We start from the raw sequence: 25153 nt of genomic DNA, 5'->3' as shown, positions 1-25153 counted from the left end.
TTCTCCTGGCAATCTTGATTCCAGCTTGTGCTTCTTCCAGTCCAACATTTCTCATGATGTACTCTGCATATAAGTTAAATAAGCAGGGTGACAATATACAGCCTTGACATACTCCTTTTCCTATTTGGAACCAGTCTGTTGTTCCATGTCCAGTTCTAACTGTTGCTTCCTGACCTGCATATAGGTGTCTCAAAAGGCAGGTCAGGTAGTCTGTTATTCCCATCTCTTTCAGAATTTCCACAGTTTACTGTGATCCACACAGTCAAAGGCTTTGGCATAGTCAATAAAGCAGAAATAGATGTTTTTCTGGAACTCTCTTCCTTTTTTGATGATCCAGCAGATGTTGGCAATTTGATCTCTGATTCCTCTGTCTTTTCTAAAACCAGCTTGAACATCTGGTAGTTCACAGTTCATGTATTGCTGAAGCCTGGCTTGGAGATTTTTGAGCATTACTTTACTAGTGTGTGAGATGAGTGCAATTGTGTGGTAGTTTGAGCGTTCTTTGGCATTGCCTTTCTTTGGGATTGGAATGAAAATTGACCTTTTCCAGTCCTGTGGCCACTGCTGAGTTTTCCAAATTTGCTGGCATGTTGAGTGCAGCACTTTCACAGCATCATCTTTCAGGATTTGAAATAGCTCAACTGGAATTCCATCACCTCCACTAGCCTTGTTTTAGTGATGCTTTCTAAGACCCACTTGACTTCATACTCCAGAATGTCTGGCTCTAGGTGAGTGATCACACCATTGTGATTATCTGGGTCATGAAGATTTTTTTTGTACAGTTCTGTGTATTCTTGCCACCTCTTCTTAATATCTTCTGCTTCTGTTAGGTCCATACCATTTCTGTCCTTTATCGAGCCCATCTTTGCATGAAATGTTCCCTTGGTTTCTCTAATTTAGCCTATCCTTTTCCAGTGGATCTTCCCAACCCAGGAATTGAACTAGGCTCTTCTGCATTGCAGGCAGATTCTTTACCAACTGAGCTATCAGGGAAGCCCTAACCAAGACATGGAAGCAACCTAAATGTCCATCAACAGAAGAATGGATGAAGATGTGATACCTATGTCCAATGGCATGTTACTCAGCCATTAAAAAAAAAAAAAAAAGAATGAAATAGATCTCTTTTTTCTGAGTCCTTGGACAAAGGTAGTCTTCCGGTCTTCTGCCAAGGTGTGCTTAAGGGTGGAGGAGAGAATTTTAAAGGCAATTTCCCCCATTCTTACTTAGTACATTCCCACCGAAAATTACCTGAGCTTTTTGTTCAGATGTCCTTCAATAGTGAGGTGACCCCTACATCTGAGCTGATCCACCAGCCAGTTCCTGTTTCATGAGGAAAAATGGAACAGGCTGATTCTGTGATTCTCCAGGTACAAGACTCTCTCTTACTCATTGCAGCAAGTGATTAAAGACTTAACTCTTTCACTTATTTTTTTGTTGCTTTAATTGGATACTTCTACACCTGACAGCTTGGATCTCTCTTTCCCAACCCAAGTGAGCTCCTGACAGGTGTACGTATAGAAAATAGTCATCAGTTTAGATGTAATTAAAGATGTACATTTACTAATTGTCTATCTTAAAGGACATAATTTTTATAGTTATTTTTATATTAAAGATAAATTAAGTCAAGGTAAAGTAGCCAATATTTTGTTCATACTAATTTAAGCCAATTATATTTCCTAATAAACTAATTTATAATAATTTTTATTTTAATTAGTATAATAAATTCCAAAAATTGAGATAGTCTTTGTTAGCTAAACTGTTGATTTAAGAATGAAATTAATTTGAAAGAATTCACTGTTGATATTTTACATGCTTAGATTGCTAATAGAAATGTTTCTGTCTAAATGAAAAAATTGTATGTACAGAATGTTAACTTCTTTTCCAAGTTTAATTTAAATTTAGTATAACCTTAACACACTGTGTATGTCTTAATGTCTCAGCGGGTTTAGTAATTCAACAATAAAATCATACCTCTGGCTGCATTTTTGTGGTATAATTTGAAGGCTATCTTACACAAGGTTCCCACACTAATTAAACAAATTTTCCACTAATATTTACACTAATCTTTTAAGGTATAACTTTGAAGATAAAAAAAGGTGGAGATATAAGTGTTTAATTATACAGACTGACTAAAATTTTAACATTTATTTAGAACTTTAAGTTTTCAGCCATTTCAGTGTGGTTAGTCATTCATCCAGAATCCTCATTGTTCTAAACTCATGAGCTTGCTTTCTCATGGAGGATTTATGAACTGACACTGAGATAACTGACTGGGAATTGGGTTTCTAGATGTTTTCTTATTCCATTATCTAGATAAATGTAAAAGAAAGTTAATATTTTCTATTTGAAAAAATAACAAGTCCTTATATTAGATATAGGTAAATATTTGCTCTGAAGTAGCAAATGTTCTATATTTAAATAATTAACTACTTACTGCATAGTGGATTCAGTGAGTAAATGCATGTAAAAGCATTTTAGCTTAGTTTCTTAAGCATGTAATAAATATTAACATTATTTTTATTACTATTTTATACTTTTTTTCTGTGTTACTTTGACATTATCTTTACATTGTATTTGTCTTCTACTAAATTGCCTTCTCTTATAAGGCAGGGATACTCTCTTGTTTATCTCTGATTCCTTAGACAATGCACTGATTCAGATTCATAATAGGAAGTCAATAAATGCTTTTCAGATTTATCAGTTAAGTATAATAGGAAAATAATATTAATATGTTGTCAAATTGACATATTGTGTTCATTCTGGTGTAGAATGGCAAAATGATTAACTTTTCTTACCTAATGGAATATGGGAGTGCAGGCTCTCTTACTTTCTGTGGTTATCTCTTATGAGTAGTCTTGGACTCCCTGTCAGCCACTCATAGGTCCTGGAGGGAAAATACCACGTTACTTTTTCCAGTCAATTATGTGCCTATGATCAACTTCTGAACATTTAAATCTAAATGGAAGACAAAATAAGTTGGTTTTTTTTTTAGTTCACAATCAAGGATCTCAAGATTTATGCATTTTTTAATTTATCCAAAGTCAGCATTGCTCAATAGAGTACATCAATTTTGTTGAATATGACTTGTATCTTGTCTTTAATAATACTGTTTTTGTAGCTAAGATGAAAGTGGTATTGAATGACAATGATATTTGTCAGTCGTATAGGCATAAATCTAGGGTTTAAGTTTAAAACCTGTATTAAGTATACTAGTTATGAATAAGGATTTATTATACAACTCCATTATCTCGAACTCTGGGAGAATGAAACATTATTAGTTATTTTTAAGAATGCTATGCATTTTTTTACACAACTTAATATTTCCTTTGTCTTCCATTTTATTTGGAATGAGCATTCAGCGTGTAATACTGAAATGCACAACTTTTATGATGCAAACTTACAGTGTTTCGTTTCTCATAAATTGATGAGTGACTAATTTTAAAGGATTTGCCATTCTTCTCTAGTGTAGTATCTAATGTATAGAAGGTTTAGTGCTTTGAAGTTATTAGAAAAGACACTTATCAGAAAATAGAGTTATTTATCACCTTGTTATTCCTGTTCTGACCTTTTTCTATCTTTGCTCATGCAAATGTCTTGACATCTCAGTTCAGTCCCACAGGTAAATTCCTCTCTTCCCTTTTCTCTGTTCAAGACTTGCAGTGAGTTCAAAGGAAGCCATGAGCACAAAGAAAGTGCTGCCTTGGAGAAATTAACCATAGTAAATAATCTGAGTGAATGTTGCATGTTTTAAAAGAAATGTAGGCACCACTGCTGCTGCTGCTGCTAAGTCACTTTAGTTGTGTCCGACTCTGTGTAACCCTATAGATGGTAGCCCACCAGGCTCCCCCGTCCCTGGGATTCTCCAGGCAAGAACACTGGAGTGGGTTGCCATTTCCTTCTCCAATGCATGAAAGTGAAAAGTGAAAGGGAAATCGCTCAGTCGTGTCCGACTCTTAGCGACCCCATGGACTACAGCCTACCAGGCTCCTCCATCCATGGGATTTTCCAGGCAAGAGTACTGGAGTGGGGTGCCATTGCCTTCTCTGGTAGGCACCACAGCAGGATATAATATTAAGTGAAAATGAAAAGGAATATCCCACAAGATACTCAATGGGATGACAAGATAAAGTTGAACTTTTATTCCTTATCTAAATAATTTCATCATAATTTTTCTGTGCTATTGAAGTTCATCAGGGAATGTCAGGGTATCACCTTTTGAATTAGTCTAATGTGATTTCCATAACCTCCTGATCTTTCTTTTTAGTTGGAGTATCACCTTGGCAAGTTAATTCAGAATTTTTATCATATACTTACTCATGGGTTTGTTGTGAGTAATGTTCTAGAATTTGTAACTCTAAGGAATCCTTAAACATCAGATGTAAATTTTAAGGTTTCACAGAGAAATAAAAAAAAAATCTTATTTTAACTCACAGCATCTCATTTATGTGTGCCCATATATATTTTAAAGAGGATAGTAAAAGAAAGGAAAGGAAAATGGGAAAGACAGGACAGGGAAAGGAAGGGGAGGGAAGAGATAGGAAAGGAAATGTTTATGGATTGTTGTGGACAGAGAAAGAATTAGGAATATCACCTATTTGCCTATATTCTCTCATCCATCAAAAGCATGGTGTTTCATGGCCTGAGTGTTTTTCTCTATATGATGTAGCCTGGAATGTTATCAACTCCTCTTGAGGTCAAGACTATAATTAACTCAGTTCCTCCCTGCCAAAAATCCTGTTTTAAGAATACTGACTGGTTTGGGTTGTTTCTGAATTTTAAATAAATAGACAATAAATGCCAAGGTCAGTATTCTTCATTCCTGGCCAGACAGTTACTCTGTTCTTACCTCTTCTTTGTTATTATCAAAAACAGTGCACTCTTTCTCAAACATATTATATCAGAAGTGCTGTCTTCATTGGATTATTTTTCTTCTAAGACTTTTAATGAATCAAAAATCTGCTATTACTGGCTCTGTTATATAATCCTGTTTCTGAAAATACAATTTAATAATATTTCTAATTAAGACTTTTGAATAGTAGATATTTTTTCAGTATATGAGTGAGTAAATTTGTTCTAACATTACATCTATCTAATTGGTTAATCTAGCCAAAGTGATATATCTTAAAACAAACTACTTAATATCTAAACATATTTTATTTTATAAGTCTCTCCATTCCTTTTTTCTCCAAAGCAGTAAAGCTACAGTGTTCTTATAAAAATTGCTATACAGGTTGTGAAAGATCATAACAAATTGCTTGTCATATAGCATGCTCAATCAATGTTATTCCCACATTTCTTCTTAGTGGTGCCTGTTCTTCATCCATAGTGAATTGCTCTTGATTTCAAAATCTAAGATAAAAGCATTTTCCTAAGAGAGTAAATTATGTTATTGTCAAGCTACTTTTATAAAAATGATGTGTTGGACCAGCTGAAAAGTTTATGGACTTACTCTTGTAAAAATGCATGAAATGGCTACATTTTTATTTTCTGAGTCATAGCTGAGTTGACAGTTGTTTGCTTGCTTTATTACTTATTTGAGAAACAGATGGAATCAAACAAAATGTTCCTACCTTTCTCTTTGGAAGCTTCAAGACATTCTGATTAGTATGTGTGTGTGTGTGTGTGTGTGTGTGTGTGTGTGTGTGTGTGTATTTCTTATGCACATAGACTCAAAAATTCTTAGAAAAGTATTATCAAATGAAATCAAATAATGTATAAAATAATTATATGCCATATCCTAGCAGGATTTATCCCAGGTATGCAAGACTGACTCAACATTTCATAATCAACCAATGTAATCCATCACATTAATAAGCTAAAGAAGAAAAATCAAAGGACCGTATCAAGAGATGCTAAAAAAGCATTTGACAAAATACAACACACATTTACAATAAAAACTCTTTATTTACAATAAAAAATGAGGAATAGAGGGGAATATCCTCAACTTGAGAAAGCATATCTTCAAAAAACCTAAAGGACACATCATACTTAATGAATGTCTAGAAAATTTCCCAGTAAAATCAGAAAGAACTAAATAAATGGAGAGATATTCCATATTTTTTGATAAAAAGACTAAAAATTGTCAAGATTACAGTTTTTCCCAACTAGATCTGTAGTTTCTGTGCTGCTGCTGCTAAGTCGCTTCAGTCATGTTTGACTCCATGCGACCCCATAGACAGCAGCCCACCAGGCTCCCCCATCCCTGGGATTCTCTAGGCAAGAATACTGGAGTGGGTTGCCATTTCCTTCTCCAATGCATGAAAATGAAAAGTGAAAGGGAAGTTGCTCAGTCGTGTCTGACTCTTAGTGACCCCATGGACTGCAGCCCATCAGGCTCCTCCATCCATGGGATTTTCCAGGCAAGAGTACTGGAGTGGGGTGCCATCCCAGCAAGTATTTTGTGGACATTGAGAATCTAATTTTAAAGTTATTATGTAGAGGCATCAGACACAAAATAGTCACCATAATATTGAAGGAGAATTACCAAACTGAAAGACTGACACTACCTAAATCACAGCTTATAAAGTTACCATAATAAAGAATTTGTGATATTGATGAGAGAATAGACAAATACATCAATGGGAACAGAATAGAATGCCCAGAAATGGACCCGTTTAAATACAGTCAACTCATCTTTGACAAAGGAGCCAAGGCAACAGTGCAGAAAGGATAATCTTTTCAATAACTGATACTCAACCAACTGAACATTCATATGCAAAATCTAGACACAGACCTTGCCTTGCGTATTTCACAAAACCTAACTAAAAGTGAGTCACAGACCTAAATTTAAAATGCAAAATTATGAAACTATTAGGAGAAAGCAATGGCACTCCACTCCAGTACTCTTGCCTGGAGAATCCCAGGGACGGCGGAGCCTGGTGGGCTGTCATCTATGGGGTCACACAGAGTCGGACATGACTGAAGTGACTTAGCAGCAGCAGCAGCAGCAGCAGCAGAACATAACAGGAAGAATTTAGATGCACTTGTGTTTGGCCATGATTTTTAAATACACCAACGATGTGATCCATAAAAGAAAGAAATGATAAGCTGAAATTCATTAAAATAAAAAACATTCTCTCCTATGTGAAGGAAATTGTCAAAATAGTGAAAAGACAAGCTACACACTTGAAGAAAATATTTGTAAAAGACATGTCTGGAAAAGGACTATCATCCAAAATATACAAAGAACTGTTTAAACTCAACAATAAGGAAATTATAATCCAGTTTAAAAACTTGAAATGTCTAAATGAGTAAACCTCATTTACTGAGAGTTTTTATTGTTAATGAGTATTGTATTTTGTCAAATGCTTTTTTAGCATCTCTTGATATAGTCCTTTGATTTTTCTCCTTTATCTTATTAATGTGATGATTATATTGATTGATTATGAAATGTTGAGTCAGTCTTGCATACCCGGGATAACTCCTGTTAGGGCATATCATATAATTATTTTATACATTATTTGATTTCATTTTTTTTAATGAAAAGATTTAAAAGCATCTCATCAGAGAATAAATATAGTAAGCATGTGACAAGATGTCCCATATTATGTTACTGAGGAAATAAAAATTAAAATGAGATACCACTACACATCTATTAGAATAACCAAAATAGTAAGGCAAGACACACTGACTTTTTTCCATGCTACAAAAGATGTAGTCTTAATATATTTTTTGAATTTGAACAGTTGAATAATTAAATTAGTTAGAAAACAGTATTATCAGAGGGAGGAAGTATTAAGGGTATAAGGGAGGGAATCTTTACCTAGTATGTAACAAAGTCAATAGAAAATTTGTAATGTTGACCAAACCATAGTAACTGGTACAATAATATTTCAAGATATGGAAGTCATCAGCAATTGAATTGAAAAATAAAATATTTTTAAAACTTAACCATAAGGGAAGAGGAAATGAGATTGGGTTGCGGATAGAAACAGGAATATTTAGGCTGAAATTTATCACTCCTCATTACAAATAATTCTGTTATTTGATGCTTAGACAACTACCTATGTAATGTACTACTATAATCTTTTTTAAAAAGTGAATAAAACAGATAGTTACAAGAGGATAATGTATTGGAGGAAACATGGTGTCTGTGCTTTATTTTTTTAAAAGAATCTAATGAAGCAGATAGTTATGAGAGGATAATGCAGTTATAGGAATATGGTATGTATGTGTATTTATATTTTGGTCAGGTCTACCAATATAATTATTAATTTGTTAGCAGCATAAATCTATAATGAAGGCAAAGCAAAACAAAGGTTATCTGATTTCCATATTATAAAGCAAATGGAGAGCAAAATCACTTGATATCATTTCTAACAATAGTAATATTGATAGATTCAGGTAGCACTCACCTTCAAGCTAATTATTTAAGCAATCTAAACTGAAGAAAACAAGCTAGCAGTTTATTTGGTTATGCTGAAACAACCATGTAAGGAATAGCTTGAACATAACCAGGCAAATTCATTCTTTGAAAAGTCCCTGGAAATTTTTATTGAATCTTCCAAGTGTCTAGTTGAAAAAAAGAATTCATTTGGGTGATTTTTTTCAGGAGTGGCTATCTAATAATTAAAGTTTGGGACAATTTTTCATTAGAACTGAGAGTATAATTACGTATTTGTGGAAATATTCTCTCATTAAACTGTCTTAAATTATCACCAAGTTAATTCCATGGTTTGAATAGTTGAACGAGTTAATTCACATGGCAGAACCAATACAATATTGTAAAGTTTAAAAATAAAATAAAATTTAAAAAAATAAAATTAAAAAAAAAAACAAATAAGGGAGTCAGAAAGAAATTAATTATTGACTTGAAAAATTTGAGGTCATAAAAAAGTGTTCCAAAGTCACTTATTGGCTATGTAAACATTTACATTTTAAGGGAAAAAAATCACTGATGTCCTGTGCTGAATATAGAGACTATTTGATAAGATTTCATTGTGGACAAGGATCCTAACAAATAAATTGGCTAATGGTTAAAAAAAAAAAAAAAAGGGTACTAAAATAAAACATATTTAAATTCTATTGAGCATTAAATGAACTTGCATAAATTACCTGACTGGGAAGCCCAGCTGCTGCAGTTTCTGGTGTTTATCCAGAGGGATCTCTGCCCAGATGTCCACATTTCCCTGGTTCTTGGACAATCCATGAGGCTTTTGATAGGTATTACATGCTCCCTTGCTCTAATAATCAGTTATGAATCACTATATTTTAGAGATGGTAAAATTTGTGTCTACTACCTTGGTAATATGATTAACAAAAATTAATAACATTTAGCAAAAGGTGTGTTTAGAGAATCAAAATGCAATGTTGAATTTTAACTAAGCCATAAATAGCTACACATAAAGAAAAATTAACTATGAAAATGACTTTAATATCTCTGAATATCTCGTGATAGCTAAAGCCTAAACTGTAATTAGATACCTCACTATGTGGAACTCTAAACTAAGTAATTTATAAAATAGAATTATTTGCCAGAGTGCTAGCAGTAACAGCATAAAAATAAAAGGATTCAGTGGTACTATATATGGTTCTAGAGAAGCCCATTCACACTCCTGAGTTTATATGCCTTAATTCCTTTCAGACATGATCTTACTAGACATGATATAGAAATCCTGCCTTGGGTTTATCAATCATTGCTGTGGGTCAGAGAAAGTTGCCTTCTACCAGCCTTCCTGCAAGTATGGCAAATGAATAACCCTTTTTTTATGATTTGGAAGCATTTGTGGATGAGCTCAATTATGTCCCACAATATACAGACTTCTGACCCCTCTTTTTCTCTTTCTCTTCTTACAAGAAGCATTATAACATGGTCACTGAGTCAGGCATGTTCAAATTCAAACTCCATTACTTGGTATCTCTATGCTCTAAAAAATAATTCATCTCTTGGGAGCTATTTTTTCACTGGTAGAGTGTTAAGAGTAATTATATACAACCCAGAAGATTCTTGTCATGACTAAATGAGTACATAAAATGCCTGATTAGCAGCATTTGGCACAGTATAGGCACTATATAAATGTTGGCTATTATTTTTTTCTTCTTCCTCTCTTCTATCAATAGTACCTAGAGACATCTATTATTCTATCAGGATGATTACAGATATACGTAAGAGAGAGTACTGGTAGCTAATATGTTAAAAATTCATCTAAAATGCATAATTGGGTTTAAACAGAATTTTATTCTAGAAGTTGAGAAAAAAAATAGACTTTAACCTTTTCAGTTCAGTCACTCAGTCTGTGTCCAACTCTTAGGAGTCCCATGGACTGCAGCACACCAGGCTTCCTTTTCATTCACCAACTCCCAGAGCTTGCTCAAACTCACATCCATCAAGTTGGTGATGACATCCAACCATCTCATCCTCTGTCATCCCCTTCTTCTGCCTTCCATGTTTCCCAGCATCAGGTTCTTTTCCAAAGATGTAGACTTTTTCCAAAAGTTTGTACCACTTACACTAAAGTGCATTTTTGAAATGTATATTTGAAAAATGCCTATTTTAATGTGGATTAATAATGTGTTTTCTTGAAAAATTTACTTGTATCAAAATTGAAGAGATGCCTGATGAAAATATTGTTCATTTAATTGTTGTTGAGTTACATGGCTTCTTTATATATTTTGGATATTAACCCGTTAATGAGAATTTGATTGCAAATATATTCACCCTTTCAGTAGGTTATCTTTTCATTTTGTTGATGATTTTAGCTGTGTGTGATGAAGCTTTGGATGTCCCATTTGTTTAGTTTTGCTTTTGTTTCTCTTATCAGAGGGAACACATCTAGAAGGATACTTCTAAGATTGATGTGAAAAAGTATGGCAATAAAATTAAGGATTTTATGGTTCCAGGTCTTATATTCAGGTTTTTAATCCATTTTGAGTTGATATTTATGTGTGATATGAGATAGTGGTCTAGTTTCACTATTTTGCATTTGGCATGTTTCTGCTGCACCGTTTATTAAAGAGGCTATTCTTTATTGTATGTTCTTTGTTCTTTTGTTGTAAACTATTCAGATATGGGAGAAGGCAATGGCACCACACTCCAGTACTCTTGCCTGGAAAATCCCATGGACAGAGGAGCCTGGTGGGCTGCAGTCCATGGGGTCGCTAAGAGTCAAACATGACTGAGTGACTTCACTTTCACTTTTTACTTTCATGCATTGGAGAAGGAAATGGCAACCCACTCCAGTGTTCTTGCCTGGAGAGTCCCAGGGACGAGGGAGACTGGTGGGCTGTTGTCTATGGGGTCGCACAGAGTTGGACATGACTGAAGCAACTTAGCAGCAGCAGCAGCAGCATTCAGATATGTGTGGGTTTATTTCTGGGCACACAATTCTGTTTCATCTGCCAATACCACCCTGTTTTGATTACTAAACTTTGTGATATAGTTTGAACTATTATGTTATAAACCAGTGTTACGTCAATAATTAAATGACCCTGAAAAAAAAATCTTGCATTTTAAAATGTATCAAGAAGTTCTAGATTCTATCCTGCTTTTCTGTTTCAGGCAAAATTCCTTTCTGTGTTTTTAAAAGGGAGCAATATCTCGGTCTCTCATGTACCACTGAACTGAACAAATTTCTAATGAGTGTTTAAATTATTAAATTGTTTAAAAAATCTTTAATACTTATGACTAGGTACTATTTAGGAGAAGGCAATGACAGCCCACTCCAGTACTCTTGCCTAGAAAATCCCATGGGTGGAGGAGCCTGCTAGGCTGCAGTCCATGGGGCCGCTAATAGTTGGGCATGACTGAATGACTTCACTTTCACTTTTTGCTTTTATGCATTGGAGAAGGAAATGGCAACCCACTCCAGCGTTCTTGCCTGGAGAATCCCAGGGATGGGGGAGCCTGGTTGGCTGCTGTCTATGGGACAGCACAGAGTCAGACACACCTGAAGTGATTTAGCAGTAGCAGTAGCAGCAGCAGGTACTATTTGGTATTTTTTCCTCCAAGTTATTTTTGTCCAAATGTTCTTTCAGGGTTCACTTTCATGGCAACTTTAATGCTGTCCAAAGATGTTCCAAAGATTCTGTCAATGTGACTTTATAGTAAATAACATTATAATGTCAATGCACAAATAAGGAAGTGACATGATGTTGAGAGTGCACTCGACATGGTTGTATCATAAATTCAATTGAAAATAAATATTATGGACACTGTCTTAGGATGTCAAAGAAGCATAATGCTGATATATTACTGACAGAAAAGAAATCAAGGCAGAGAATCTTTGTTAACAATCATGTAAGTTTTACTGAGTAAAGGAAATTTTAAGTCATGGCAGTCAATGTGCCTGAAGACTATAAAATGCTATATTTCCCTTGACACCTCTGAGGATTAGCCACACCCAACTGCCAAAGATTCATGTTCTGAGTCCTGAGAAGGTCTATGCATTTGATTTCAGCCTCTTTTATCTTTGAATGAATGCTGTGCTAGATAATTTCTACCTCTATGCAGGAAATGAGGTACTTAAGCTCTGTAATGCCAAAGTCTGCCCTCTGTGAAGATTTTCTCCTTCCACTCTTTGTTTCTGAATGAGAAGAATGGAATTGAGATCAGGGAACTCTTAGTCCTGTTCCAAGTGGAGAAGAAGGAGGTATATCTGTGTATATATTTAAATTCCAGATTTATTTTATTAGAAAATAAATTATTTGATTTAAGAATTGAAAGTATCAGTGCTATTAAAAAGATTTATCAAACTAAACCTTACTGGTGTCCTCCCTTCTCACTTCCATTCTTTCTTAACACTAGCTTAAGCATAACTGCTAGAATATTGTATCCTTCTCGTTACTACTTACCTAACTTCATTTTATCTCCTTTTGTCATTTATGTGAATGACGCTGTGTTGTTCATTCCTGCTATTTTTCCTCAGTTTGGTGGGGTTAAGACAGTAGAGGGAAATGGATTCTGTTTCTAAATGAAATCATTTCAAATTTATTCATAAAACAGTTATTTTTAATCCTTCAGTTCAGTTTCAGTTCAGTCGCTCAGTTATGTCCACTCTTTGCAACTCCATGAGGCACAGCATGCCAGGCCTCCCTGTCCATCACCAACTCCTGGAATTTACCCAGACTCATGTCCATCAAGTCGGTAATGCCATCCAGCCATCTCATCCTCTGTCATCCCCTTCTCCTCCTGCCCCTAATCCCTCCCAGCGTCAGGGTCTTTTCCAATGAGTCAACTCTTTGCATGAGGCCAAAGTATTGGAGTTTCAGCTTCAGCATCAGTCCTTCCAATGAACACCCAGGACTGATCTCCTTTAGGATGGACTGGTTGGATCTCCTTGCAGTCCAGGGGACTCTCAAGAGTCTTCTCCAACACCACAGTTCAAAAGCATCAATTCTTCGGTGCTCCACTTTCTTCACAGTCCAACTCTCACATCCATACATGACCACTGGAAAAACCATAGCCTTGACTACCTGGACCTTTGTTGGCAAAATAATGTCTCTGCTTTAGAATATGCTATCTAGGTTGGTCATAACTTTCCTTCCAAGGAGTAAGCGTCTTTTAATTTCATGGCTGCAGTCACCATCTGCAGTGATTTTGGAGCCCCCCAAAATAAAGTCTGCCACTGTTTCCACTGTTTCCCCATCTATTTCCCATGAAGTGATGGGACCAGATGCCATGATCTTAGTTTTCTGAATGTTGAGCTTTAAGCCAACTTTTTCACTCTCATCTTTCACCTTCATCAAGAGGCTTTTTAGTTCCTCTTCACTTTCTGCCGTAAGGGTGATGTCATCTGCATATCTGAGGTTATCGATATTTCTCCTGGCAATCTTGATTCCAGCTTGTGCTTCTTCTAGCCCAGCATTTCTCATGATGTACTCTGCATATAAGTTAAATAAGCAGGGTGACATATACAGCCTTGACATAATCCTTTCCCTATTTGGAACCAGTCTGTTGTTCCATGTCCAGTTCTAACTGTTGCTTCCTGACCTGCATATAGGTTTCTCAAGAGGCAGGTCAGGTGGTCTGATATTCCCATCTCTTGTAGACTTTTCCACAGTTTATTGTGATCCACACAGTCAAAGGCCTTGACATAGTCAATAAAGTAGAAATAGATGTTTTTCTGGAACTCTTGCTTTTTTGATGATCCAGCGGATGTTGGCAATTTGATCTCTGGTTCCCCTGCCTTTTCTAAAACCAGCTTGAACATCTGGAAGTTCACAGTTCACATATTGCTGAAGCCTGGCTTGGAGATTTTGAGCATCACTTTAGTAGCGTGTGAGATGAGTGCAATTGTGTGGTAGTTTGAGCCTTCTTTGGCATTGCCTTTCTTTGGGATTGGAATGAAAACTGACCTTTTCTAGTCCTGTGGCCACTGCTGAGTTTTCCAATTTTGCTGGCATATTGAGTGCAGCACTTTCACAGCATCATCTTTCAGGATTTGAAATAGCTCCACTGAAATTCCGTCACCTCCACTAGCTTTGTTCATAGTGATGCTTTCTAAGGCTCACTTGACTTAGTACTCCAGGATGTCTGGCTCTAGTTGAGTGATTATACCATCATGCTTATTTGGGTCATGAAGATCTTTTTCATATAGTTCTTCTGTGTATTCTGACCATCTGTTTTTAATATCTTCTGCTTGTGTTAGATCCATAACGTTTCTGTCATTTATTGAGCCCATGTTTGCATGAAATGTTCCCGTAGTATCTCTAATTTTCTTGTAGAGGTCTCTAGTCTTTCTCATTCTATTGTTTTCTTTTATTTCTTTGCAGTGATAACTGATGAAGGCTTTCTTATCACTCTTTGGTATTATGTGGAACTCTGCATTCAGTTGGGTGTATCTTTCCTTTTCTACTTTGCCTTTCAGTTCACTTCTTTTCTCAGGTTTTTGTAAGCCCTCCTCAGACAACCTTTTTGCCTTTTTGGATAGTCTGTTAGTGAGAGTAGTTATTAACACAAACCATTGCTTGTAGGAAGAAAGCACAGAGCCTGTTTCTTTGTGGTGTGTGTTCTTTGTTGTTCAGTCATCTCTGACTCTTTGTGACCCATGGACTACAGCCCTCAAGGGTCCTCTATCCATGGGGATTCTCCAGGCAAGAATACTGGAGTGGGTTTCCATGCCTTCCTTCAGGGGATTTTCCCATCACAGGGATCAAACCGAGCTCTTTTGCTTTGCAGGCAGATTTTTTCCCATCTGAGCCATCAGGGCAGAGAAGGCAATGGCACCCCACTCCAGTACTCCTGCCTGGAAAATCCCATGGATGGAGGAGCCTGGAAGGCTGCAGTCCATGGTGTCACTGAGGGTTGGACACGACTGAGCGACTTCACTTTCACTTTTTGCTTTCATGCATTGGAGAAGGAAATGGCAACCCACTCCAATGTTCTTGCCTGGAGAATCCCAGGGATGGGGGAGCCTGGTGGGCTACCGTCTATGGGGTCACACAGAGTGGGACACGACTGAAGTGACTTAGCAGCAGCAGCAGCAGAGCCATCAGGGAGGCCCAAGAATAATGGAGTGGGTAGCCTATCCCTTCTCCAGTGGATCTTCCTGATGACCCATGGATTGAACCAGGGTCTCCTGCATTGCAGGGAGATTCTTTACCAGCTGAACTGCCAGAGAAGCCCTTTCTTGGTGGAAAGAGTGTCAGAATTACATTGGAAGAGGGGCTTGTAGTAATCAGACTTTTTAGGAAAATAAAATCTAATTCATCAATTTTAGAGGTCTTACATATTTATTTTGTAATATATTATGACTTGATGCTATTTTACATAATTTTTAATTTTTAAAGAAATACTCTAGAAATGCAATCATGTTTTTGTACCATAACACTTTGATGAATATGTTATTGTACATTTTCAAGAGTATTTGTTTTCAGAAAGGAAAACTTAAACCCTTAACAGTGAAATAAATAGGAATTCAGTGAGGATTTTAGTAGTTTAGAGAAGATGTTTTGGTGAAGCTAGAGCTACTAATGAGGTAGTTGCCTGGGCTGTAGCCATTCATTTACATTGCTAGCTGCTTATTTTGAAAACGAAAACTATTTGATTTCTCTTGTCAGAGATCTTATATAATCTTGAAAATATGCTAGGTTTTATATGCTACAAATATTAGAGAAATATTTTCAATTTTATGTTTAAAGATGTCAGGAAAAATCTTAAATGCTGCATAAAGATATTATTAAGTATATTGTGTTAATTGAACAATTTTATTTTGGTTGAGTATTGTTATAGAAAGACTTAAGTTTGTTTATCAGATACTCTTTTTTTTTTTTGACATGATACAAGACAGATTCCCTAAGTTCTGGTGACATTGTTATAAGGATAATTTATTTTGATAGTTATGACATACTTTTAGATGTTGGAAGTTCCAACATCTTGGAAGTCTAATGTATTTCAAAACATCAATCTTATGTCCAACCAAATTATCTCCCCATTTCTCCTCTAGTTTTGGACAAGGGATATTAGCAGAAAAGGGTGAGGGTCTCATTTCTAAACTGACTATTTACTAAAACTGTCTGTCTGATAGATCTCTAAACTTGTATCCTTCTGTGGGATATATCTGACTTCTATTGGGAACTCTGTACTTCACAGTGTCAACACAGGCAATGTACACTCTGTATTTTAAGGACAAACAAACTTGCGGTTTCTGCTTCCAGATTAATTCACTGGCATTTCTTACCACCGGTAATTTGCTTTCAAACATCTCCATCTGAGAAGAAAGCACCAGTTTTCTGTTTTAACTTATGCCCTAGGAAACATATGCAAAGTGTCACTACTTCTTTGACACCTTCTTTGACACTAGGTACCTTATCCTTTAAGAGTGATTTTCTTGGAGTCTCCCTACTTTTGCATGATAGGAGAATAATCCTTTTTATGTAAGAGAAGGCAGATATTACCATATTATTTTACTGGGCTAATATCTTGCTAGGAATTGCCTCCTTTACACTTTGTAAATCAACTTTTCTTTTTATCTGGGTTGAAGGTGGGTAATGGATGATGATGGTTCCAGAGCTATTCTTTTTTTTTCACTTTTTAAAAATCCTGGTGGGAATTTCTGGCATCTTTTTGTTTTCTCTTTAAAATATGTATCTTCTGACCTTAGCTTTTCTTCTTTACAGAAATACTGTAATGGGTGTAAAATATTACTTAATTTAAAGAATAAAGTGTGCTAACAAGAGACTGAAAACTGCTTCTCTCCACCTGCCATTTCATTTTTCTATTCATAGAAAGTTATATCCTCTTCTATATTAACCTGCTCTTTTATACTAAGTAATGATTTTCTTATTACTTTTACTGTACTGGGCAAATATATCTTCAATATTAGTAAAAATAAATTTTAAATGTTTAATAAAAGTTTAGCAGTGTACCTCTGAAAGATCCATTTTCATGAGTGAGTCTCAACACAGTATTTGGGAAACTGAGTTTGCTCTACTGACTGGGCCTTAGGAACCACCAGATAGAATAATTGAAAGGACTTCATTATAGACCTAGCTGGTCTACATTCTAGCTTCATGACCTCCAGCATATCAGGTAAACAGTCAATTTCATGCTCTGTAAAATGAATATTTGTGTTCCTTCTAGTTTTCAATACCATTATTTTATCAAGAATTACTTTACTTTTGTAAGAAAATAAATTTTCCCAATGCATTTGAAAAGAGAATCTTAGCTGTCAGTCATATAGGTTTCACAAATAGACTAACCGTTTGAATCAGTTCTAATGAGGTGGATGAAACTGGAGCCTATTATACAGAGTGAAGTAAGCCAGAAAGAAAAACGCCAATACAGTATACTAACGCATATATATGGAATTTAGAAACATGGTAACAATAACCCTGTATACGAGACAGCAAAAGAGACACTAATGTCTAGAACAGTCTTTTGGACTCTGTGGGAGAGGGAAAGGGTGGGATGATTTGGGAGAATGGCATTGAAACATGTATAATATCATATATGAAACGAGTCGCCAGTCCAGGTTCGATGCATGATACTGGATGCTTGGGGCTGGTGCACTGGGATGACCCAGAGGGATGGTATGGGGAGGGAAGAGGGAGGAGGGTTCAGGATGGGGAACATGTGTATACCTGTGGTGGATTCATGTTGATATATGGCAAAACCAATACAATATTGTAAAGTTAAAAAATAAAATAAAAAATTAAAAAATGTGAATTTTTAAAAAACAGCTTCTTACACATCTTTACATGCACAGGACCAGCACATTACATGGGAACATAGTGGGTAAACAATGCATGCTTCTCAAATGAAAGAGTGAATGAATACATTTTATTTTCAATGAATTTCGATCTCAATTCTGAGATTTCCTAGTTTTTTATTATGAGTTTTTATTTTATTTATATTTATTTATATTTACTTTATTTATTATAGTTTTTATTTTTTCATATTGTGAGTTTTTATTTTATTATGATTTTTTATTTTGTATTTCCTAGTTTTTTATTATGAGTTTTTTATATTAGTAGGGCTTTCCTGGTGCTTCAGTGGTAAAGAAATGGCCTGCCAATGCAGGAGACACAGGTTCAATCCCCTGGTCAGGAATATCACTGAAGAAGGAAACATTAACCCACTTCAGTGTTCTTGCCTGGGAAATCCCATGGACAGAAGGAGCCTGGCGGACTACAATTCATGGGGTCCCCAAAGAGTTGGACACAACTTAGCAACTAAACAGCAGTTATATTAGTAATTTCCTCGAAATAAATGACTATACATATAAACACATCATTGAAATCTTCTTGATAATGATTCAATGTTATGTAAACAATACCAGGTTCGCTTCCACCAAATGTCAACATGCATGATATTTAGAAAAAAATTATTTGGTTTTCATACTGATAAGTAAGTATATATTAGTTACATGTGTGTAATGATTACGTAGATGAATTAATGTTAATTTTAATTCAATCCCCTTGAAAGTATTTTTTATGTATGATCTTTTTGTTTAATATAAGTTGATTTTAGGGATATTTGATCAAATGAAAATGGATTGTTGAATTTGCTTTTTGTTCTCCTCAGTACTTTACTCCACTTTACTCAGTTGTGTAGCCTCTGTTATTGCTTCCTGACACCTAAAGGGTTATTTTAGAAATTAGGCTTCAATGGAGACGATAAATGCTATTTCTAGAGAGAAATTCTCTGTGACCTACACAATTCAGTACTGTCTTAGGATTTATAACAACTTTGTGGAGAAGAGTCAATAACTCTAACTTGATTCTAATAATAAACACTTTGACTTGATGAAGAAAATTCCACTTATTATATGTTCTAAAAGGATAACATTAGACAAACTATTTACTCCAAGATATATAAATGAGTCATTCTAAACATTAAAGTCAGAAACAAATTCATTGATCCTGAAAGTTGGCCTAAGGCATATCCTACAAACTCTCATAAATCCTATTTGTGTTTATTTTTATAGTTCATCTTGGAAGAATTCCTCTAAAAGACAAAATAAAATATGATTCACGTTCAATGCAGTTGTCAGCTGCTGAGCTTGAGGCTAGAATGCCTTTAACCTTGAGAGGTGAGCCATCTTTGTACTTGTGTGAGTCCATAGAGTCTCATCTCAGGAAGCAGAACCTTGCTTAGTGAATGTGTAAGGTTGATAGTCTGAGCTCAAGTCTTTGATATGTGTCTGTTGTGAAGACTCGACTTTACAAACTTCTAGAAAAATCAACTCTTCAAGGATTCCACTGAAGACTTAAATCTTGCCATTATTAACAATTCCTATAATATATACCCTCTTTATTAGTTTTCAGCATATTGCTATATTAGAAAATTTTTTTCCATCTCATTTTATTATTATTAGTGGGGTGGGCTTTGGTGTACCTTAGTTCCATACCTGTAGAAAGTTGTTGTTGTTGTTTTTTCTGATTCCATATAGCCTACCTTAGATATTATTCATTATAATATTGTTAATTATCACATCTAAGCAGATCTTCCATACTAGATGATGGCTTATTGATTTAGAGACTGATTTCTGGGGGGATAATTATATATTCATGCCTAAAAACACAACACCTGGGAATTCCATGATGTTTTAGGTTGATAATACATTCCAAGAGAGAGTATGGCCTGTAACCAAAGAGATTATATAAAGATTAAGTGAATGCTATGCATAATCTGAAAATGAAGTGCAATAAGAGTATTTAGATACATAAAATATTGAAAGGAAAAAAAAATACATATTATACATGTTATATACTTGGATACTCCAGGTTACAGTAGAATGAGATTGTCTTTTTTAAATTTTATTTTATTTTGTTTTTTACCTTTACAATATTGTATTGCTTTTGCCATATATCGAAATGAATCTGCCACAGGTATACATGTGTTCCCCATCCTGAACCCTCCTCCCTCCTCTCTCCCCATACCATCCCTCTGGGTCGTCCCAGTGCACCAGCCCCAAGCATCCAGTATCATGCATTGAACATGGACTGGCGACTCGTTTCACATATGATATTATACATGTTTCAATGCCATTCTCCCAAATTATCCCACCCTTTCCCTCTCCCACAGAGTCCATAAGACTGTTCTAGACATCAATGTCTATTTTGCTGTCTCGTATACAGGGTTATTGTTACCATCTTTCTAATTCCATATATATGTGTTAGTATACTGTATTGGTGTTTTTCTTTCTGGCTTACTTCACTCTGTATAATAGGCTCCAGTTTCATCCACCTCATTAGAACTGATTCAAATGTATTCTTTTTAATGGCTGAGTAATACTGCATTGTGTATATGTACCACAGCTTTCTTATCCATTCATCTGCTGATGGACATCTAGGTTGTTTCCATGTCTTGGCTATTATAAACAGTGCTGCAATGAACATTGGGGTACACGTGTCTCTTTCAATTCTGGTTTCCTCAGTGTGTATGCCCAGCAGTGGGATTGCTGCATCATAAGGCAGTTCTATTTCCAGTTTCTTAAGGAATCTCCACACTGTTCTCTATAGTGGCTGTACTAGTTTGCATTCCCACCAACAGTGTAAGAGGGTTCCCTTTTCTCCACACCCTCTCCAGCATTTATTGCTTGTAGACTTTTGGATTGCAGCCATTCTGACTGGCGTGAAATGGTACCTCATAGTGGTTTTGATTTGCATTTCTCTGATAATGAGTGATGTTGAGCATCTTTTCATGTGTTTGTTAGCCATCTGTATGTCTTCTTTGGAGAAATGTCTATAGTTCTTTGGCCCATTTTTTTTTTTTTTTTTGATTGGGTCGTTTATTTTTCTGGCATTGAGCTGTAGGAGTTGCTTGTATATTTTTGAGATTAGTTGTTTGTCAGTTGCTTAATTTGCTATTATTTTTCTCCCATTCTGAAGGCTGTCTTTTCACCTTGCTTATAGTTTCCTTTGTAGTGCAGAAGCTTTTAATTAGGTCCCATTTGTTTATTTTTGCTTTTATTTCCAATATTCTGGGAGGTGGGTCATAGAGGATCCTGCTGTGATATATGTTGGAGAGTGTTTTGCCTATGTTCTCCTCTAGGAGTTTTATAGTTTCTGGTCTTACATTTAGATCTTTAATCCATTTTGAGTTTTATTTTTGTGTATGGTGTTAGAAAGTGCTCTAGTTTCATTCTTTTACAAGTGGTTGACCAGTTTTCCCAGCACCACTTGTTAAAGAGATTGTCTTTAATCCATTTTATATTCTTGCCTCCTTTGTCAAAGATAAGGTGTCCATATGTGCGTGGATTTACCTCTGGGCTTTCTATTTTGTTCCATTGATCTATATTTCTGTCTTTGTGCCAGTACCATGCTGTCTTGATGACTGTGGCTTAGCAAAAATCAACAAAGCCAAAAGCTGGTTCTTTGAAAGGATAAATAAAATTGACAAACCATTAGCCAAACTCATCAAGAAACAAAGGGGGAAAAATCAAATCAATAAAATTAGAAATGAAAATGGAGAAATCACAACAAACAACACAGAAATACAAAGGATCATAAGAGACTACTATCAGCAACTATATGCCAATAAAATGGACAACGTGGAAGAAATGGACAAATTCTTAGAAAAGTATAACTTTCCAAAACTGGACCAAGAAGAAATAGAAAATCTTAACAGACCCATCACAAGCATGAAAATTGAAACTATAATAAAAAATCTTCCAGCAAACAAAAGCCCAGGTCCAGACGGCTTCACAGCTGAATTCTACCAAAAATTTAGTTAAGAACTAACACCTATCCTACTCAAATTCTTCCAGAAAATTGCAGAGGAAGGTAAACTTCCAAATTCATTCTATGAGGCCACCATCACCCTAATACCAAAACCTGACAAAGATGCCACAAAAAATGAAAACTACAGGCCAATTCACTGATGAACATAGATGCAAAAATCCTTAACAAAATTCTAGCAATCAGAATCCAACAACACATTAAAATATCATACACTATGACCAAGTGGGCTCTATCCCAGGGATGCAAGGATTCTTCAATATCCGCAAATCAATCAGTGTAATACACCACATTAACAAATTGAAAAATAAAAACCATATGAAATTGTCTTGAAGTGGACCCTGTATGTATGGAAAGTTAAATTGTGATAGATTGATGTATGTAGTTGTTTAGTCATTAAGTCATGTCCGACTCTTTTGCAACCCCACGGACTGTAGCCTGCCAGACTACTCTTTCTATGAGATTTCCCAGGCAAGAATACTGGAGTGGGTTGCCATTTTCTTCTCCAGGGGATCTTTCCCACCCAGAGACTGTATCTATGTCTCCTGCATTGACAGGCAGATTCTTTACCACTAGGTAATTGACATGAAATAAAGTGAGACGAGTATATTAATTGAGATTGAAAAGAGTAGAGTTTTTCAAGAAAATGACATTGGAAGAATTAAAGCAATATTTAGGATCATATCTTCCTCCCACAAAATAGTATATTCCAAGTAAATTCCAAGTATATTCAAGAATAAATGTAAAGCAATATATAACATTGTAGATGAATGTTAATATTTTTAAATTAAATTTAAATTAAATTTTTAAATTTAGTATTTTTTAATTTAAATTATTATTTTAATATTTTAAATTATTTTGCGTTTAGTATTTTTAAATTATGTAATCATTGATTTTTATCATATGGGGGAAAAGATATATACTTGTAGTTATGTAAAGTTGCAAGGCAGTTTGTATCAGAAGTTGATATATTCATATATGAAGTTCATAAAAATCAATAGACCAAAACCCTCTAAAGACCAATAAAGAAAGAGTAAAGAAAATAAATAGAAAAATTACAAAAAGGAAATATGTGCTGCCAGAAAATGTATGAAAATCAAACCACAAATGTAGTAAAAGATTAAGATGAACAACAGAAAATAAAAGCAATAGTAAGAATTTTTATTATACTTACTTAAAAATATTTAAAAGTATAATAAATTAATGAAGTTGTGATGAGACAGTTTCATATATATGCTAATAGAAGTTTAAGTTAGAACACTTAAAGTTAATTTAAAAGAAATTTCAAAATAGTATCAATATTTTAAGTGCACCATCTCTTTTTAACCAGTGATTCTCTCTTTTTTTTTTAAATTTTATTTTATTTTTAAACTTTACAATATTGTATTGGTTTTGTCAAATATCGAAATGAATCCGCCACAGGTATACATGTGTTTCCCATCCTGAACCTTCCTCCCTCCTCCCTCCCCATACCATCCCTCTTGGTTGTCCCAGTGCACCAGCCCCAAGCATCCAGTATTGTGCATCGAACCCGGACTGGTGACTTGTTTCATATATGATATTATACATATTTCAATGCCATTCTCCCAAATCATCCCACCCTCTCCCTCTCCCACAGAGTCCAAAAGACTGTTCTATACATCAGTGTCTCTTTTGCTGTCTCGTATACAGGGTTATTGTTACCATCTTTCTAAATTCCATATATATCCAAAGCAATTTATAGATTCAATGCAATCCCTATCAAGCTACCAACGGTATTCTTCACAGCGATTCTCTTTTAAGACTATAGCCTAAAGAAGCACATGGAAGAAGATATGCACTGTAACAGTATATATAATGATGAAATTACAGAAATAATTTAAGATATTCAACACTTGAATTATGACTAAAGAAAGTTGATATTACAATATGAAATATATTTTGCATCCTTTAATAAGCATATTTGTTAAGATTATCTTAATGAGATGGAGAATATTCATGTTATGTGAGATAAGAAGGGTATAGCATACTCTGTTGAATATCCATTAACGTATTTGAGTCCCTTGGACATCAAGGAAATCAAACTAGTCAATCCTAAAGGAAATCAACCCTGAATATTCATTGGAAGGACTAATGCTGAAGCTGAAGCTCCAATACTTTGGCCACTTGAAATGAAAGCTGACTCATTGGAAAAGACCCTGAGGCTGAGAAAGGTTAAGGGCAGAATAAGAAGGGGGCAACAGAGGATGAGATGGTTGACAATATGGTCAACTCCATAGACATGAGTTGGAGCAAACTCCAGGAGACAGTGAAGGACAGGGAAGCCTGGAATGCTTCAGTCCATGGGGTCGCAAAGTGTTGGACACCAGTGAGTGACTGAACAATAACAAAACATATTTTTGCACACATTTCCTTTAGGTGAAACCATAGGAGTATAATTATAATGAATGAAAGGCACATTTTAATGCTTTTCATACATATTACCAAATCTCTTTCCAGAAAGATTATGCTAATTTTCAATCTTATCAGCACTATTTATGAGTACCATCTCATTTGCATGTCTTTAAATCCCAATGAAGGTATTAAATTTTTTTTTCCTGCTTGCCAATGCTTAGATAAGAAACAGCCAATATAGCATTTTAATTAAATTTAAATTGAGGTTTATATATTTTCATAAATATATTATGAGTATATGAATTGCCTATTTGTGCTTCAGTCAATTAAATCAGTTAACTCCCTCAGTCATGTCCAACTCTTTGCAACCCCATGGACTGCAGCACACTACGCATCCCTGTCCATTACCAACCCCAAGGTTCACTCAAACTCATGTCCATTGAGTCGGTGATGCCATCCAACCATCTCATCCTCTGTCATCCCATTCTCCTCCCGCCTTCAATCTTTCTCAGTATCAGGGTCTTTTCCAATGAGTCAGTTCTTCACATCAGGTGGCCAAAGCATTGGAGTCTCAGCTTCAGCATCAGTCCTTTCAATGAACATTCAGGACTGATTTCCTTTAGGATGGACTGGTTGGATCTCCTTGCAGTCCAAGGGACTC

The 25153-nt window shown here is 35.3% G+C and overlaps 1 long non-coding RNA gene across 6 annotated transcripts in view; it reads left to right on the top strand.

Annotated features, from left to right (window-relative positions):
- Positions 1–25153, top strand: part of LOC147373935 (uncharacterized) — a 197376-nt gene that overhangs the window by 66790 nt on the left and 105433 nt on the right. For 4 of the 6 annotated variants that reach the window (XR_015162244.1, XR_015162245.1, XR_015162243.1 and 1 more), the window contains exon 4: positions 19365–19469. The exons of the other annotated variants lie outside the window; for them this stretch is intronic. This is a non-coding gene — a long non-coding RNA (uncharacterized LOC147373935). The remainder of the gene's footprint in view (positions 1–19364; positions 19470–25153) is intronic. 6 annotated transcript variants of the gene reach the window in all.

This window comes from Bos grunniens, chromosome 4 (assembly GCF_055505025.1).
Source record: "Bos grunniens cultivar Pamir isolate PY7600 chromosome 4, Bosgru_T2T1.0, whole genome shotgun sequence".
Lineage (NCBI taxonomy): Eukaryota > Metazoa > Chordata > Mammalia > Artiodactyla > Bovidae > Bos > Bos grunniens.
Note: the sequence above shows the minus strand (reverse complement) of the source record. Positions and strands in the feature narration are given on the sequence as shown.